Raw genomic sequence first — 14822 nt, 5'->3', positions numbered from 1 at the left:
GATGCTCAGATTTGTGTAAAATTAGCATCCATGCAAAAATCTTAGCTGTCACATCCGAGTGGTTGTTTTGGATGGAGTGAGGGTGATGGAAGTGGTGTATGAGATAAAGAAACCCTAATTAGTTAATTAAAATACTTATTTTGTTAGCAATAATATTGAATTGTGCTGCAGATTTAACTCTAAAGAAGTAGACTTGAATTTTAAGCTTGTTGACGTCTGTTTTGCAGGGTACTTAGAAGACTCTCAAGTTGTTATGTGACACTCTTGATACTGACTGTTTTTGCAACCTGTGAATTAGACATCAAAATTGGGATCCAACATGTCTTCATTCACTCCAAAATATAATAATTTAAACTTAGGTTATAGCTATATCTTACAACAAGTTTTAGCAATTTCAGAACATTGGGAAAGTCTTGTTGATGTAGCCAAGACTGAGAAATATATCCAGGGCCTGGATTTACATTTATTAGTACTCATTGTTTTGGTTTCTTTTTTGTTTTTGTTTTTTGCATTTCTCCTACTGTCAAATTAAGAAAGGAAGAACTTTTGTTGTTGCTTTTACATTATAAGGAGTACTGTCTTTGGATTCTGTGTCACCCTAGAGTCCTGTGGGTTCGTTTGGTATTTTAGTTGTGTGTAGACACTCATATTAGACCATATCACATATATTACATTCAGTATATATGAAAGGGGCCTGAGTCATGTAAGATAATGAAAAGAGTACTCAAAATATTAACACTTATATAAGTATATGTATATGTTACAATAATCAGGTCTTTGGTTCTTCGTGACTATTTATATTAAAAAGTAGCTCAAACACTGTAATTGCCTTCTAGAGTACAGAGATTCCATTTAAAAGTATATTCAAACTTGAATCTGATATTATACACTGGTGATTCCAACTACGAGTGAGGTCAAGATAGGAAGATCAAAAGTTCAAAAAAAGTATAGCCTGGGTTGCTAAAGGAATTCAAGGACAACCTATGCAGCCCATAAAACTCTGGCTTAAGTAAAAAGAGTACTGGGTGCACATCTCAGTGGTAGAGTGTTTGCCTAGTATACACAGGTCCTAAGTTCAAACCCACGTATCAAAATAATAAGTTAGAAAGAGATAATGTTGGTCTGGAATAGTTGTTGGTAATTGAGCTAGTCTTTGACAGTTTCACACCTGTGTATAGTACCGTGGGATTACATTCTGCCTTTTCTTGTCTCCTTCCCACTTCTGGCAACCCCTGGCTGCTTGTCCCTTTCCCAGATTCATGACTTTTGGTTTGCTTTGTGACCTATTTAGTTTAGTAGTCATATTCAGAATAGTTTTGATGTGAATTTATTTTACCTTAATCCTTTAAAACTTGTTTTTCAAGAGGTGTGCATGGAAGCAAAATACTTTATTCTCAAGTAATATGTGTTTTGGCTCTTCTTCATCTTTTTTTTTTCTCTTCTAAATACAAGAAAAACTGTTTGGGAAATGAATTGTGTGACACTCTCCACTTAAGTACATTACCTACATAGCAAATTACAAGTCATTGGCAATACCCTAAGCGACACATTTGCCCATTTCTCAGTGTTTGCATTAAAACTTGACTATTATTTTACATTTGATATAACTGAAGAAATTGCTATAGCCTAGGTAGAGATTTAAAATCTGAACATCTTGACTTATTGAGTATCATGGTCTGCCAAAATTTTTAAATAAATTTGTTGAAATTAGGATTTGAACTAGAGTAAATCAATACCTTTGTCTCTTTTCAGAAGTTATGTAGGTTGTCCGACACTTTGTGTGTTCTTTTTCTTTTATTTGAGCAGGTCTGCAGACCACTTTCCTACTTTATGTTCCTGTAACCACACAACCTAATGTATCTGTTAGTTGTGGGCTGAGGCGTGAGTAAAGCTTAGTTCCCCTTCCTCACTCAGCTGTGGCAGTTAGGGCAATACAAAGAACTGAACGTGAAAGCCTTCCTGATATTTCCGTCCTTGGATCTTCAATGGAATTAGGTCAGTTCCACTTAATATAATGGACTCTTGCCCCCAAAATAGATGTACTTTAAGGGTATAGGAAGTATTTTCTTCAAAAAATCACAAAGTGCTTTTTATTAAAAAATGGAAAACATAGAAGCCTGCTAATTTTGGCTGAAGGAATGTGGGATGGCTTGAATGCGATTGGCTCTTTTAGGCTCCAAAGCTTGAGTCCTTGCTCCTCAGGGATTGGAACTATTTGGAAAGATTAGGAGGTATGACTGTGTTGGAGGAGGTGTGGCACTTGGATAGTGGGGTAGACTTTGAGGTTTCAAAAACCCCAAGCTAGATGCTTGCGAGCTCTCTCTCTCTCTCTCTCTCTCTCTCTCTCTCTCTCTCTCTCTCTCTCCCTCTCCCCCTCCCCCTCCCCCTCTCCGGTTTATGGATTAAGATGTAAAGCTCTTAGCTACTGCTCCAGTGCCATTTCTGTTTAATGATCATGGATTTAGCCATCTAAAACTGTAAGCAAGCTCCAGTTAAATTCTTTCTTTTTGTGAGTTACCTTGGTCTAGGTGTCTTAAAGTGATTGAATGCCTTCATAGAACATACACTTTTATGCTATTCTCCTATTTAGAGAAGGCAGCTATAGTGAATTTTATTTTTAACTAACTTGTGGTAATGTCTGATTATAAGAAACTAAAAGTTCAAGATATATGATCGCAATAGCAAGAATTATCACAGCCGTCTCTAGAGTTGCTTGAGTGCAGGCCTTTCCCTATTTACCTTTAGTCCCTGGAATTTTATATCACTGAGTTCTGTGGATCATTACATTAGGTTTAGGGACAGGGGGTAAACTTATGTAAATATTTGCAGAGTATTACTTATATTATTTATATTAATTATATTAAACTTATTGTATATTTATTTAATTGTATATTTAATATATGAAACATTAATCATTTAGATTAATATTAATATTATATTAAGTATTGATGTGTAGGTTGGCATCTTTTCCCTGAGTATTAATAACTGGGAGAACATTTCTACTATATATAGATGATTATTGTAGAGGCTGTGGTTAGTTTTAATAAAGGGTATCACTTTAATTGGTGTTTCTCGGTATTTCTCCTGAGGCTATATGTATTCAAGGGGAATTGTTGTTTATATAGCATTTGCTTGTATTCTCTAGTCAGTAAATAATTTTAACACTGTCAGAGTGAAGTAGTTGATGTTCACTTGTTAAAAAATTTAGTTTTTAAAGTAGTTTAAGATTGCCCACTTAAACTGAACAAAAAGTAGTTTTTCATATTCCTTCTGTCTAAATAGCCATAGCTCAATTTCAAGATATAAGCATATTTTGAAGGAATAATATATTTTGTATTCTTATTTCTATAGCCAAAAGAAGTCTTTCTCTGTCTTTCAACTAGTACCAATTAATGCTCTCTGAACCCCATGAGCATAAAGTTCGAGTCTTCTTTCTGATATGGAAAGTCATGGGAAGAATAGGCTCCATCTCCCATTATAAATGCAGATAATGTTATAAGTGCTCTGGTCTGTAGCTTTCTGCTGGTCTATGGATGCCTAACTTTGGAGCGTTTAAACTGATGGATAACAGTCTAAAAGTACAGTGTGATATGACAAGGATATTGACTCTGTCAGGAGTTCTGAATTCTGGGCTATTCCGCTCCTGTGTTGTTGGGTCGTCAAAGGTTAATCAAACCTAGCAACCTGTTATTCTCTGTGGCACTCTTGAGTCTGGGATTTCACAGTACGCCTGATAGGGAACACCATTAAACCCTAAAAGTGTAGCCATATGCAGTAGAGAATGTCATGGAAACCGAGAACTGTTTCTATCTGTTCACAAAGCACCCAGGCCTCTTCTCCTGGACCATGCATGACTTTATCTGAGCAAACTTCAATTTAGCACCAAGGGAAAGTTTCTTAGAGTTTTCTGACTTGAAATAACCAATTACTGTAACTTTGTCTCAAAAATAGCTGTCGTGAATACATTGTTTAAGAAGGTAACATCTTGAGTTCACCATGAGTCAGTTTGGAGTAGACCCCTCTAGTATATCCTCAGAAACATTTCTGCCCTTCTGCCCGCTACAACTAAAAGGGACAAGGTTTCTCTATATGGGCTGTAGAGGATTTTTTTTTTTTTAATAACAGCCTCTTACTTTTTCATGGCTTCTTCTTAGTGTTCTCGTTAAACACGTGGTTGTGGAACAATCCATTGTGGAACATAAGCCTCTTAGTAGCAGCAACACCTCTAGGAAAAAAAGATTCTTCCTCCCCGCCTGCTGTCTGTACTTCGGCCAATACTTCCTCAGTTAGGGGAGAACCCTTGTGGGTCCCTCCTCCACTTGTGTTGGAATGTTGACTGTCTTTATCTTGTTCAGATCACATGCAGGTAAACACAGCAGCTGTGAATTTTGTGAGTACCATAATCATGTCCTGTCCACAAAAAGAATTTCAAAGTCCTCCTCCCCATTCTCCGTTTCTTTCATTTTATTATTTTTTCATTTATATTTTTTTGTTCTCTCTTTCTTAATGTTTCCTGAGCCTTGTAGGAGGGTGAGCTGATGAAGATGTCTTATTAGGGCTGAGTCTTCATCAGCCACTTCGTCTTAGCGTGTTGACCAGTTGTACTTGAGTACACTAACTGCCTCCCACTAAAAATGGGCTTGTCAGACCACGGTTGAGAGCAGCACCGCTCTTTGGATAGAAACATAAATATTTGGAAAACCATTTGACAGTGTGACTATTTAGCAAACATCAGTAGTAAGTTTACCTCCAGGGCCTGTGATCTCCGCAGCACGAGCTTTTGTCCAGATTTACAGTGATAAGCACGAACTCCTTCCTGTGCAGCAAGCCTCAGACCCCATCACAGAGTGGTTGGCTATTCCCCAAATGGTCATGCCACTGTTGCAGCTGTGGGTACACCATGCCTGGCACATTGGTGTTGCAGCATGCAGGGTCCAGCATAGGATGAGACGATTGAGGTCTTTTTTTTCCTCAGAGGCCTGCCTGGCACCTTCTGGCACTGTGAAAGCTAGCCATCAGAGAGGAAATTTCTTAGTCAGTCCTAGCTTGATAGCTCTTAGGTTTACAATATAATTTTTACTAAAAATATAATTTTATTAAACAAGATCACACAATTTGAAATTGTAACTTTATATTTAAAATTATTTGAGTAATTTAATTTAGTAATAAAGGGAAATGAGAAAGTCAGTGCCCTTTGCTTTTTAGGATAGAACATTTCCCATTTAAAAATTACATAAATTGGTGGTTGCTTGATTTCCTTCTTATATCACATGACTTTTGGCTAATTTTTTTTTTCATAAAAGAAGAAATTGATGAAGTGTAGCCATGGAAACTGTTTCTGACCCCAAAGGACAAGGTGGTCTTGGCTAAGAGTTCAAAGATGCTCCAGTGGGATTTCCTTGAGGAACCCTTCCTCAAGGTGCAGGTGCTTGTTATTTCTCAAGTGTGTGCATGAGGGTTTCTGGGAGCTACCAAGTCTCCCAGGGGCTACCCCATCGGGATGGATTAAGTAACAGTTTACTTCCCAGCTTGGTGCTCAGTGGCATAGAGCTAATGAATTTCTGTAAAGTACCGGGTAGTTCCCTGTCGGTATTCCTGACATAGCTGCTGGTGAGCATGATTTTATATTCTTCCTGGAAGTGAAACTTAATCTACTTAAATGTGTAATTTCCCCTCCCAGAGAAGGTCAAAGGCACATTTGTACAATTCATACACACATAAAAGGGGCATTCAACACCTCCCTGCCAGGCCATCTGAATGGACTAATACCTGGTCATTTCCACATCTACTTATGGAAACTGCAGAAATTCATGGCTCTACTGTGTTGCTTGAAGCAGTAATCTCATGAAAAATGATAATTATGGTAAAATATTCATATTATCAAATCAGTTAATGTATACTGGAATTGGTAAGGAGTAAAAAGTGGCTACTTACATTGGTCAGAATTTTAACATATGCTAAAGCTACTGAAATTAAAGTAGACTCTACAGCAAAACACCATTCTGTATGTAGATTCTGAGAGAATTCAAAGCGAACCTCAGAGTGCTATAATGATAAGGTTACTAAGATGACATTTATTGATGCTCAGTAACAAGTAAACACTTTGCATTTATATTGCGTCCTAATAATTCTGGATTTCATTTTTTTTATTCACATAGGTTCACTGCACATAGTTTTGGGCTTTAATTCTAAAGGGCATGTAAGGATGCTATATCAATATTTCTGAGGAGTAAAGAACCTGAGAGGCTTTGGAATTGGTCCACATTTGCAGGTTATACCTCAGACCACCAGATTTAACTTAACTCTATACTACTGGTTGTATCCTTCTATTTTGGAGACTGTGGGCACAAGAAAAAATTGTTTTCTCATTTGGTTATATTTCCTTTTTTTTTTTTTTTCTGAGACAGGGTTTCTCTGTATAGCACTGGCTGTTCTGGAACTCACTTTGTAGACCAGGCTGGCCTTGAACTCAGAAATCTGCCTGTCTTTGCCTCCTAAGTGCTGAGATTAAAGGCATACACCACCACCACCTGGCTTGGTTATATTTCATATTCTACTTTCTCACTGGAGACTTTTCTATAGCCTGATCTGCCTCCTATGCCTTCTGACACTTCTTGCAACCATACTTCTAGTGTTGAACAGTATTGCTCATTCTATGTCTCTACAGCTCTCTTCCATCCTCTCTGTATATACTATATGACAGTCATCTCTACACCAGATTGCCTTTTATCCATTTTGTGCACAGCAGTCACTGTGTGCATACTAACTAATGTGTGTGTATGCACACGCACATGTGCGCCTGTGTGCTTGCACACTCATGTCTGTGTTTGCATATGTGTGTACTTGCGTGTAGGAGTGTACCAAGGTGGCTAGGCTAGCTGACCAGTGAGGTCCAGGGATTCACTTGGCCCTGCCTCCCTAGTACTATAATTATAAGCCTCTGTCACAATGCCTGACTTTGACGTGAATTCAAGTCCTTATGCCTGCAAAAGAAACATTTTAATGACTGAGCTATCTCCCTAGCTGACATTACAACTCTGGATAAAATTATTTGCTTGTCATGTTATTATTTATTTTATATTACTGTATCATTTGGTAGCTTTCTGTGTGTGCATAATTTGTCAACTATTTCATCAGCATGACTGCTATATATTTTAGCTAAAACATAGTAGTAATAGTTCATTAATTTCTCAAACAATGGATGATTAAATCATTTTCATTGCTGTTCTATTTGTAAATAACTAAGCAGAAGATAGTTTTAAAAATATAATTTCGTAATTGGTACAGTACTGAATGCTGAAGGGGAAAGGATATCCAAGTCTTTATTTTTGACATTTCAAGAGGCCACTGTTAGACAGTGAATGTAGAGTGTTATTAGATTGTTTTATCACTGCTAAGTAGTATTTCCTGGAGACTTTTTGGAAAGTAAAGAAATGGACAATTTCTGTAGTCCCTGCTAGATGCAGAGGGGACTATTTTTTAGTGTTTTTTAATCAAAATGCTATGGGTCATGAGGAAATGCTAGGTTTGTGATAGGAAGGTGACAAAAATCAGACTTGCACATTCCTTTTTAAAAGATTTCCATTCTAGTATAGCTGACATTTGTAATGTCAGTTGAAGGTTGGTGCCTGGCCAAAAATGCCTGTGAAATAGTTGTGGTTTAGGCTTCAACTATAAAAAGACAGGCAGGTAATATTAATGGATGAGTTTTATTTATTCCTAAGTAGCGTTACCACACAAACACATCCTCGTTTCCTGGAGGTGTCTGTGTCCATATGAAGATATTTTACTTCAGTGAATAATTTAGCTAGAGATCAGTCCATGTGTTCTGATTTGTGTAGGCAACAGCACCAGTCCATGTGTTCTGATTTGTGTAGGCAACAGCAACAGGGCAAGCTTTAGTTAAATTAACAAGGGTCTGTTAAAAACAAAAGAAACAAACAAAAAACATGAGTTCATTTCATTACATGGAAACCAGAGTTTGAAGTTTGTATTTCACTTCCCCTATAAACATGTAGCATGTATATAAACAAGTAAATTGAAGAAAAGAAAAGTTAGAAAAACTTTTCAGAGAAGAGGAATCTTCTAAAGCTTGCCTGTGTCATAAAGAGAGATTGGAACACACACAATGTTGTTCAGAAAATGGAGGACGTAAGCAGGGTTTCAGTGACTGGAAGACACCAGAACTCTTAGGGTGGACTGTAGGGTGGACTGTAGGGTGGGCTGTAGGGTGGGCAAGAGTTTTTGTCTCTTTCAAACCAGAAACATCATTGGAAATAGTAATTCAAAACCTTGCTGTTTCATGGTCCCCATTTATCTTGTACTCTGATGTGAATACATGGGTTTTCTGTTTTCAGGAGGATGGAGAAAAGTGCTTCCTTCTGTGCAGTTGGGCTCTGTTGTTGTTCTTGAGCTATGTAAATGGAGAGGCCTTTGCATCGTGCATTATACCATGCCCAGCCATTTCCATTTTTTTTCCATTTGAGTATAATTGTTCCTTAGCAAATAATTGCAGTCCAGAATGACTTTTATTGAGCTTGATTGAATTAGGGGTATATATGAGAGTGAGTTGGTTAGCTTAATCTATTAACCAGAGAATTGATGAAAACATCAGAAAAGCAGTCATTCATGGGGAATAAATATGCTACTGTGTAAGTGGACACATAGTCACTTTGGGTTCCATTCTGCACTGAGTTTGGGATACATGCACAATTTTGGCATAGAAGGGGTTTTTCGGTAATGTGCCTTTGAACACTGTGCCTGACATTAACGCTAATTGGACACCTTGGTAAGAAGTGGTATCTCACCTCTCCTAGTATCACTAGATTTTCAAAACACACTTCCCTTAGTTCCCAGGGGTTGAGCTGTGCCAGAAAGCCATTTAGTCCAGGATATTTCATCAGTTGCTTAGGCTGTCCTTAGGATAGATTTTTCAGATGCCAAGCCATTTGCCTCTGTTTATGGTAAGAGATGAATCATACCTATTTACTTCATGGCTTTTTCACATGTTATGATGAAGTTTCTCAGAGCGTATCAATGTTAAAGTGTATTAGCTCAGGGTTGGAGAGTGCCCTGGTAGAAGGATCCTGTGTGGGGACCAGAGATCATGAAAATGGATGCCTATTGAGTCAGTGGGACCTGACCATGGGGAGTTAGAATTCTGAGGTTCTTTGGGGTGAGTAGGAGTGAGAGGAAGCCTGAGTAGGACACAGGTAGATATTTGGTTGCTTAGGCATAAGCTACTTAGGCTTTGAACTAAAGATACATTCAAGTAACCATGTGTTTGCTTATGTGAGTGTTGTTTCCAGTGTGTGTGTGTGTGTGTGTGTGTTTCAGTGTGTATGTCTGGGGACACTTCATGTGTTCTTCCAATATGTGGGTCCTAGGGATTGAACTGTGGTCCTCTGGCTTGGTACTTTTATGTGCTGAGCCATAGAGTTTTTTTTTTTTTAATTATTTTAAAATCAAATATTTTATGAAAATAGAGATTTTCATAAAAATGGTACTGTATGTTTCCTTCATTAAACAGACGTGTGTGTGTGTGTGTGTGTGTGTGTGTGTGTGTATCAGTGTTGTTCTGATTCTATTTAGGCAGACATGATGGTGAGACTTACAGGTGTAGCCTCTCTGTCATACTCTCGGAAACACACTCTCACAACAAACTTCTGTTCCTGTCTCTCACAATCTTTCCACTCTCTATTCCACAATGAGCCTTGAGCCTTAGGTGTGGGAATTGCAGTGTAGATGTAGTAGAGACTGGGTATCATAAAGTCAGTTGTTCTCTGCCTTTTGATCAGTTGTGTTTTTCTGTAATGGTCTCTTTCACAAAGAAGTGTCTTTGATGCAGAATAAGAACTGCATTTATTTGTGGGCATGAGGAAAAATATTTAGAATGTAGTTAGGGATTATGGCCACAACATTAATGGGTCAATGGGTCCTCCCTGAGACCATCATACACACACACACACACACACACACACACACACACACATATATATATACATATACATATGTATGTATGTATATATTGGTTACATTATACAGACTGAGCAGGTCGTATTTGTGAATTTATGAATCTCCCTCTCCCCTCCCCTCCCTCCCTCCCCTCTCCTCTCTACACCTCCCTCCATCTCTCTCTGTCTCTTTATTTCTCTTGTCTCTCTCTCGGTCTCTCGGTCTCTCTCAAACAATAATTAAAGAAAAAGAAGCCATGAATTTGAAAATAGAGCAAGGGGTGGTGAATGGGAGGGGGAAATATATTAAAATTATTAAAAATATAACTGATTTTTAAAGCTATAGCCACATACTTATCTGAAGATGATTCAGTAGTATCTGGTGTGAGCTAACATGAGATCATTTAATTAATATTTATTATTTTCTCTGCTATTACTTTGTAAATCCTGAGTGACAACTGAATCATCTATTCCTGACAGAAGGACTTCACTGAATTATAACACATTTTTGATATTTAACTGAAGAGCCATAGTTTCAATATTAACTCATTATGAGGAAAACAAAAATAATTAGTCCAGCCATAAAATAACTAATTATTGATGAAGCTGCAAGTTAGTAAGAGTCAATAACTACAGTGTTTATTTTTTTGTTGAGTAAGGATGTATTACAGTTGAAGCAAGCTAAAAAACTCTGTCTCAAAAACTCAAATATTTTGATTCTTAAAAGCTATGTGTTTCAGACTGTGCCTGTCCTTTTGTTTTAACCTCATATGTCTCATTGGACTCCATGGATATTTCATCGCTTTGATCGACTTCCATTTTCTTAGTTCTTTATACTTAGGGGAAAAATGAGTGGTTTCTTTTTGTTTGTTGTTGATTTGTTTGTTTTGTACCAAGTTTTATGTGTCCTCTTGCCCCTAGATGATTTCTTGTCTGTTCATTATATTGCCTTGTTTGATTCGTTACCTTTCAATAAGTGATAAGAAATTAAAGGCAGTAATACAAAATCCTAGTTTATCTAGCTGAGTTGGGCTAGTCATTTAAAGTAACTTGAATTTAGTGTCAGATTCACCATTTCCCACCCCTGCAGGCTGTTTGTCTGTACATCTCTATTTCATTTTTGTCAAATGTGTGGAATTGACTGCTTGTAATTCTGAGTTTAGATAACTTTACTCTGCACTGAGTAATTGCAGGGACTGTCATTTTAGTATTAAAATCAATGATAAACAGTTTGGGTCACATTGTCTAAAAAGCATTGGTTAGCAAGGGGATATTTTCCTTTTATCTGGGATTATTTGGTCAAAGGAGGTATGTGGGCTTTGTTTGAAAGGCCTCCGTGGCTCTCATTTTAACCACTTTGCCATGTGTCTTTCACAGAATCCTGCTGCATCACAGAAGCTGGAAGTGCTGATGTTCCATTGAATCACAATGGACAGTCTTGACTTGACTGGTAAGAGCTGCTCTGGACGTGCATCTTACTTTCTTACCTGGAAGCAGTGAGACAGTCAAAAACCATGTGCTATCAGAGCTGGTCTCAGCCTTTTCTCATCAGATGGATTCACCTTTCATGTTGATCGGGGAAGTGTGACCCTTGTACAGTTGTTCATGTCAGTGTTTTTGTGTGTAACATTTTAATCTTCATCAAGTAAGTTAAACCTTCTTACAGAATAATGAATTTAAACTGTTCAGAATCTCTTATTTCTGCATTATATTTCTTATTGATATTGGTTCAAGGCAATCTGTTGAAGTCTTACATATTTAGAAATCATACACCTAAGATATCTAAGTGGTTACTCTTCCTGGAAGTAGCTTTCCATACAGGGTTAACCTTAGGAAAAAAATGAATCAGCAGCCACTATTACCTAGTAAAAATAATGTACAAGGGTGTGGCTGCATCATGAAAACATTTAAAATATCAAGATCACGTAATGAAGAAAAGGTTGGGATGATAAAATCTGTACACATAAATTGTATCATTCTTTCAAACACAATATATCCTTGTTCAAGTTATATTTTTTAAATTGTTGATTTAGAAAAAAATTCCTTATCAGCTTTAGTATTTTAAAGTTAGTATTAGTAACAATAATAGCTGGGCCTTCCCCATCTGGGTAGGCAAAGGTGTGATTACTGATACATGTGTACTTTGTGCTTTATGGATGTTTTAAGATTGTAGAAATTAGTGTGAATTAAAATGAGAAAATATATTAAATAGTCTGATTACAGTTTTTTAAGAAACCTTTTTTAACGTTCCAGTTAAATTGTTGTGGCTAGAATAACTGTATGTCTTTTCTGTTTGAAGAAGTGGGATGTTGTTCTTATCACTTTTAAACTTCTTTTGCATATCATTGTCTAGCATTGAACTGCTAGTAAAACTTATAATTTGGTTTAATGTATATTTACTCTAAGCTCATTTAAACACTAACAAAGTTTGAATGTGAATAAGAACAGGCTTTTGTTACTGTTTTTACACCACGCTGTACCATCTTATAAGGCCACATTTATTAGCGGTACAAATTTTGGCTTTAAGAAGGCTAATCTGAATATAATTATGCTTTTACTGAGTCAGCAGACTAGAGTATGAGATATTCAAGAGTTTATTGGAAAATATCCTGTGTTCTCTTAGTTACTAAACCAGAGAATATACGGAGGTCGAAAGAAAATTAAATTTGTGGCAGTATGAGTCTATTATATATGAGTATGTCTATAGAAAATAAGGTAGGTTACTTCATTTTACCTGTTCAGAAAACAGTTATAAACAGGCCATTTCATAACAGTTTTAACTAGGTATCCATGTGACCTCTGATTTCTGAGTGATGAACTAATTATTGCAATGAAAATATGTTACACTGACTCCAAAGAAAAATAGGAATTCAAGTTGTTGATAAAGCTTAAGATGAAATTTTAATTGAAGATGTTCTTCTAGTTTATAGTTATATTTTTATTTATGCAATCAAATACAGTAATAAGAAACAGAAAAGATGACATACAAAATCAAAAGTGATCTAGGAATTGACAAATGGATGCCAGAGCCAATTGAATCTGAGAAACCATGTACATTTCATTATCAAGTGTTTTAGTGTTCTATCACTGTTAAAAGAAGCCATGACCACAGCAATTTAATTGGGGCTTGCTTACAATTTCAGAGGTCTAGTCCTTTCTCATGACAGAGAGCATGGTTGGCACACAGGTAGACTTGGTACTGGAGAGGTTGAGAGTTCTACATCTGGATCCCCAGGCAGCAGGGAGAGAGAGTGACTGTGAACTTGGCATCTGAAGCATCAAAGCCTATCGCCAGTAGTAACACATCTCAAAGCCACGCCTCCTAATCCTTACAAATATTCTCTCTCCCTAGGCAATGAAATACATGAGCCCATGAGGGCTCTTCTTAGTCCCACATTTTCATGGCATGTTACAGTAAAAATTATTTTTCTTTTTTATTTATGCTTCCATGTCTGCTCAAGCTCTTCATTAGTCCAGGAGTGGCCTTGGGAGTGACCTAAGTGGAGAAAGTCTGATCAGGAGGGGCAGTTTTGACTTTATGTCCAAAATACCATCTACTGCTCTTCTTTAGTGAGACGAAGCCTACCTAGGTTTAGAATTCCAAGAAGTCCTCCAGCAGGTGCACATGTTTGAAATAAAATTGTTCGAGCACAAATCCATTTGTAATGTGGAGTACTGTCTCTGCAGAACTTGAATGGGGAATTGCCATGATTCCTAGCTAGGTTTTTGTATTTGACCCTCAGAACGTTGCTCATCACTTGCTTACATTCACAGACAACTTAGATTATTGTTTCATAATCAGTTTGCAAATGACCAAGTGCTGCTGCAGACTGGAATGTCTGTAGTTTGCATAGACAATTAGGAAAGGGAAATAGGCTTGTAAGCTTTTCACCTAAGTTTGGCAAGTTAATAAACTTTTTTGAGTTAGGGACTCAAGTGTATAGCCTAGGGTGATCTCCAATTCGTCATCTTCTTGCCTCAGCCTCCCAAGTGCTGTGATTAAAGATGTGCACCATCGGGCTGGAGAGATGGCTCAGTGGGTAAGAGCACCCGACTACTCTTCCAAAGGTCTGGAGTTCAAATCCCAGCAACCACATGGTGGCTCACAACCATCTGTAACGAGATCTGACTCTGTCTTCTGGAGTGTCTGAAGACAGCTACAGTATACTTATATATAATAAATAAATAAATCTTAAAAAAAAACCCAACAGAGCTAGACTTTGTACTCCTATTGACTTAGATTCTAGTCTCAGCTCAGCTGTAAAAGGGGTGTGATAGCTACCCATTCCAGAGCACTGAGGAAGTAAATTCAATTAAATGGCATAGATAGAGGGGATCCTGAGACATCAAGTCTGATGCAGGGGGTGTCTTCTGTCCTCCTGTCTGCCCCAAATCTTGCCCTCTGGTTTCTTTAATCTCACTGAGGGATCCTATCAGCTGTGTAGCACTCTGGTCTTGCTTGGGCCTGATGAACATTGTGACATGAAACAGCTCATTTCTTTGGGCCCCAAATAGTGGGGGTATCCCCTCCTCAGACCTACTTGTTCCCATCCCCATAGAATGCAACATTTCTGGCAGATTTTGGCATCCGATGATACCAGAGAGAAAACAATGAGCAAAAGTAAAACTGTCTCCTTCCGACGGCAGCTCCTGAGGGGTTTCTCGCAGTCACAATGAGAGAAGTATGGATGATTTCTCTAAAGGTCATGCTGCCACACCAGTGGGTTGCTCTCCATTCCTGTCTGAGCCCCCACACATCACACCCTGATGCTGAGGAAGAACCAGACCGAAAAGAGGAATCAGAACTTTCCTGTGTGACCGGGAAGTTCCCACATGAACCAGGCTTCCACTCTGATGTCCGAGCAATGA

General features: G+C 37.7%; 1 protein-coding gene across 14 annotated transcripts in view; it reads left to right on the top strand.

The window, feature by feature from the left end:
• The window catches only part of Bbx (BBX high mobility group box domain containing), a 243810-nt gene that overhangs the window by 86865 nt on the left and 142123 nt on the right, over positions 1–14822 (top strand). For 11 of the 14 annotated variants that reach the window (XM_029470820.1, XM_021185666.1, XM_029470809.1 and 8 more), the window contains one exon: positions 11331–11403. The gene's annotated coding sequence lies outside the window, so the exon portion shown is untranslated. The other 3 variants (XM_029470818.1, XM_029470817.1, XM_029470816.1) reach the window with 1 other exon arrangement.

The sequence above is a fragment of the Mus caroli genome, chromosome 16 (genome assembly GCF_900094665.2).
Source record: "Mus caroli chromosome 16, CAROLI_EIJ_v1.1, whole genome shotgun sequence".
Classification (NCBI taxonomy): domain Eukaryota; kingdom Metazoa; phylum Chordata; class Mammalia; order Rodentia; family Muridae; genus Mus; species Mus caroli.
Note: the sequence above shows the minus strand (reverse complement) of the source record. Positions and strands in the feature narration are given on the sequence as shown.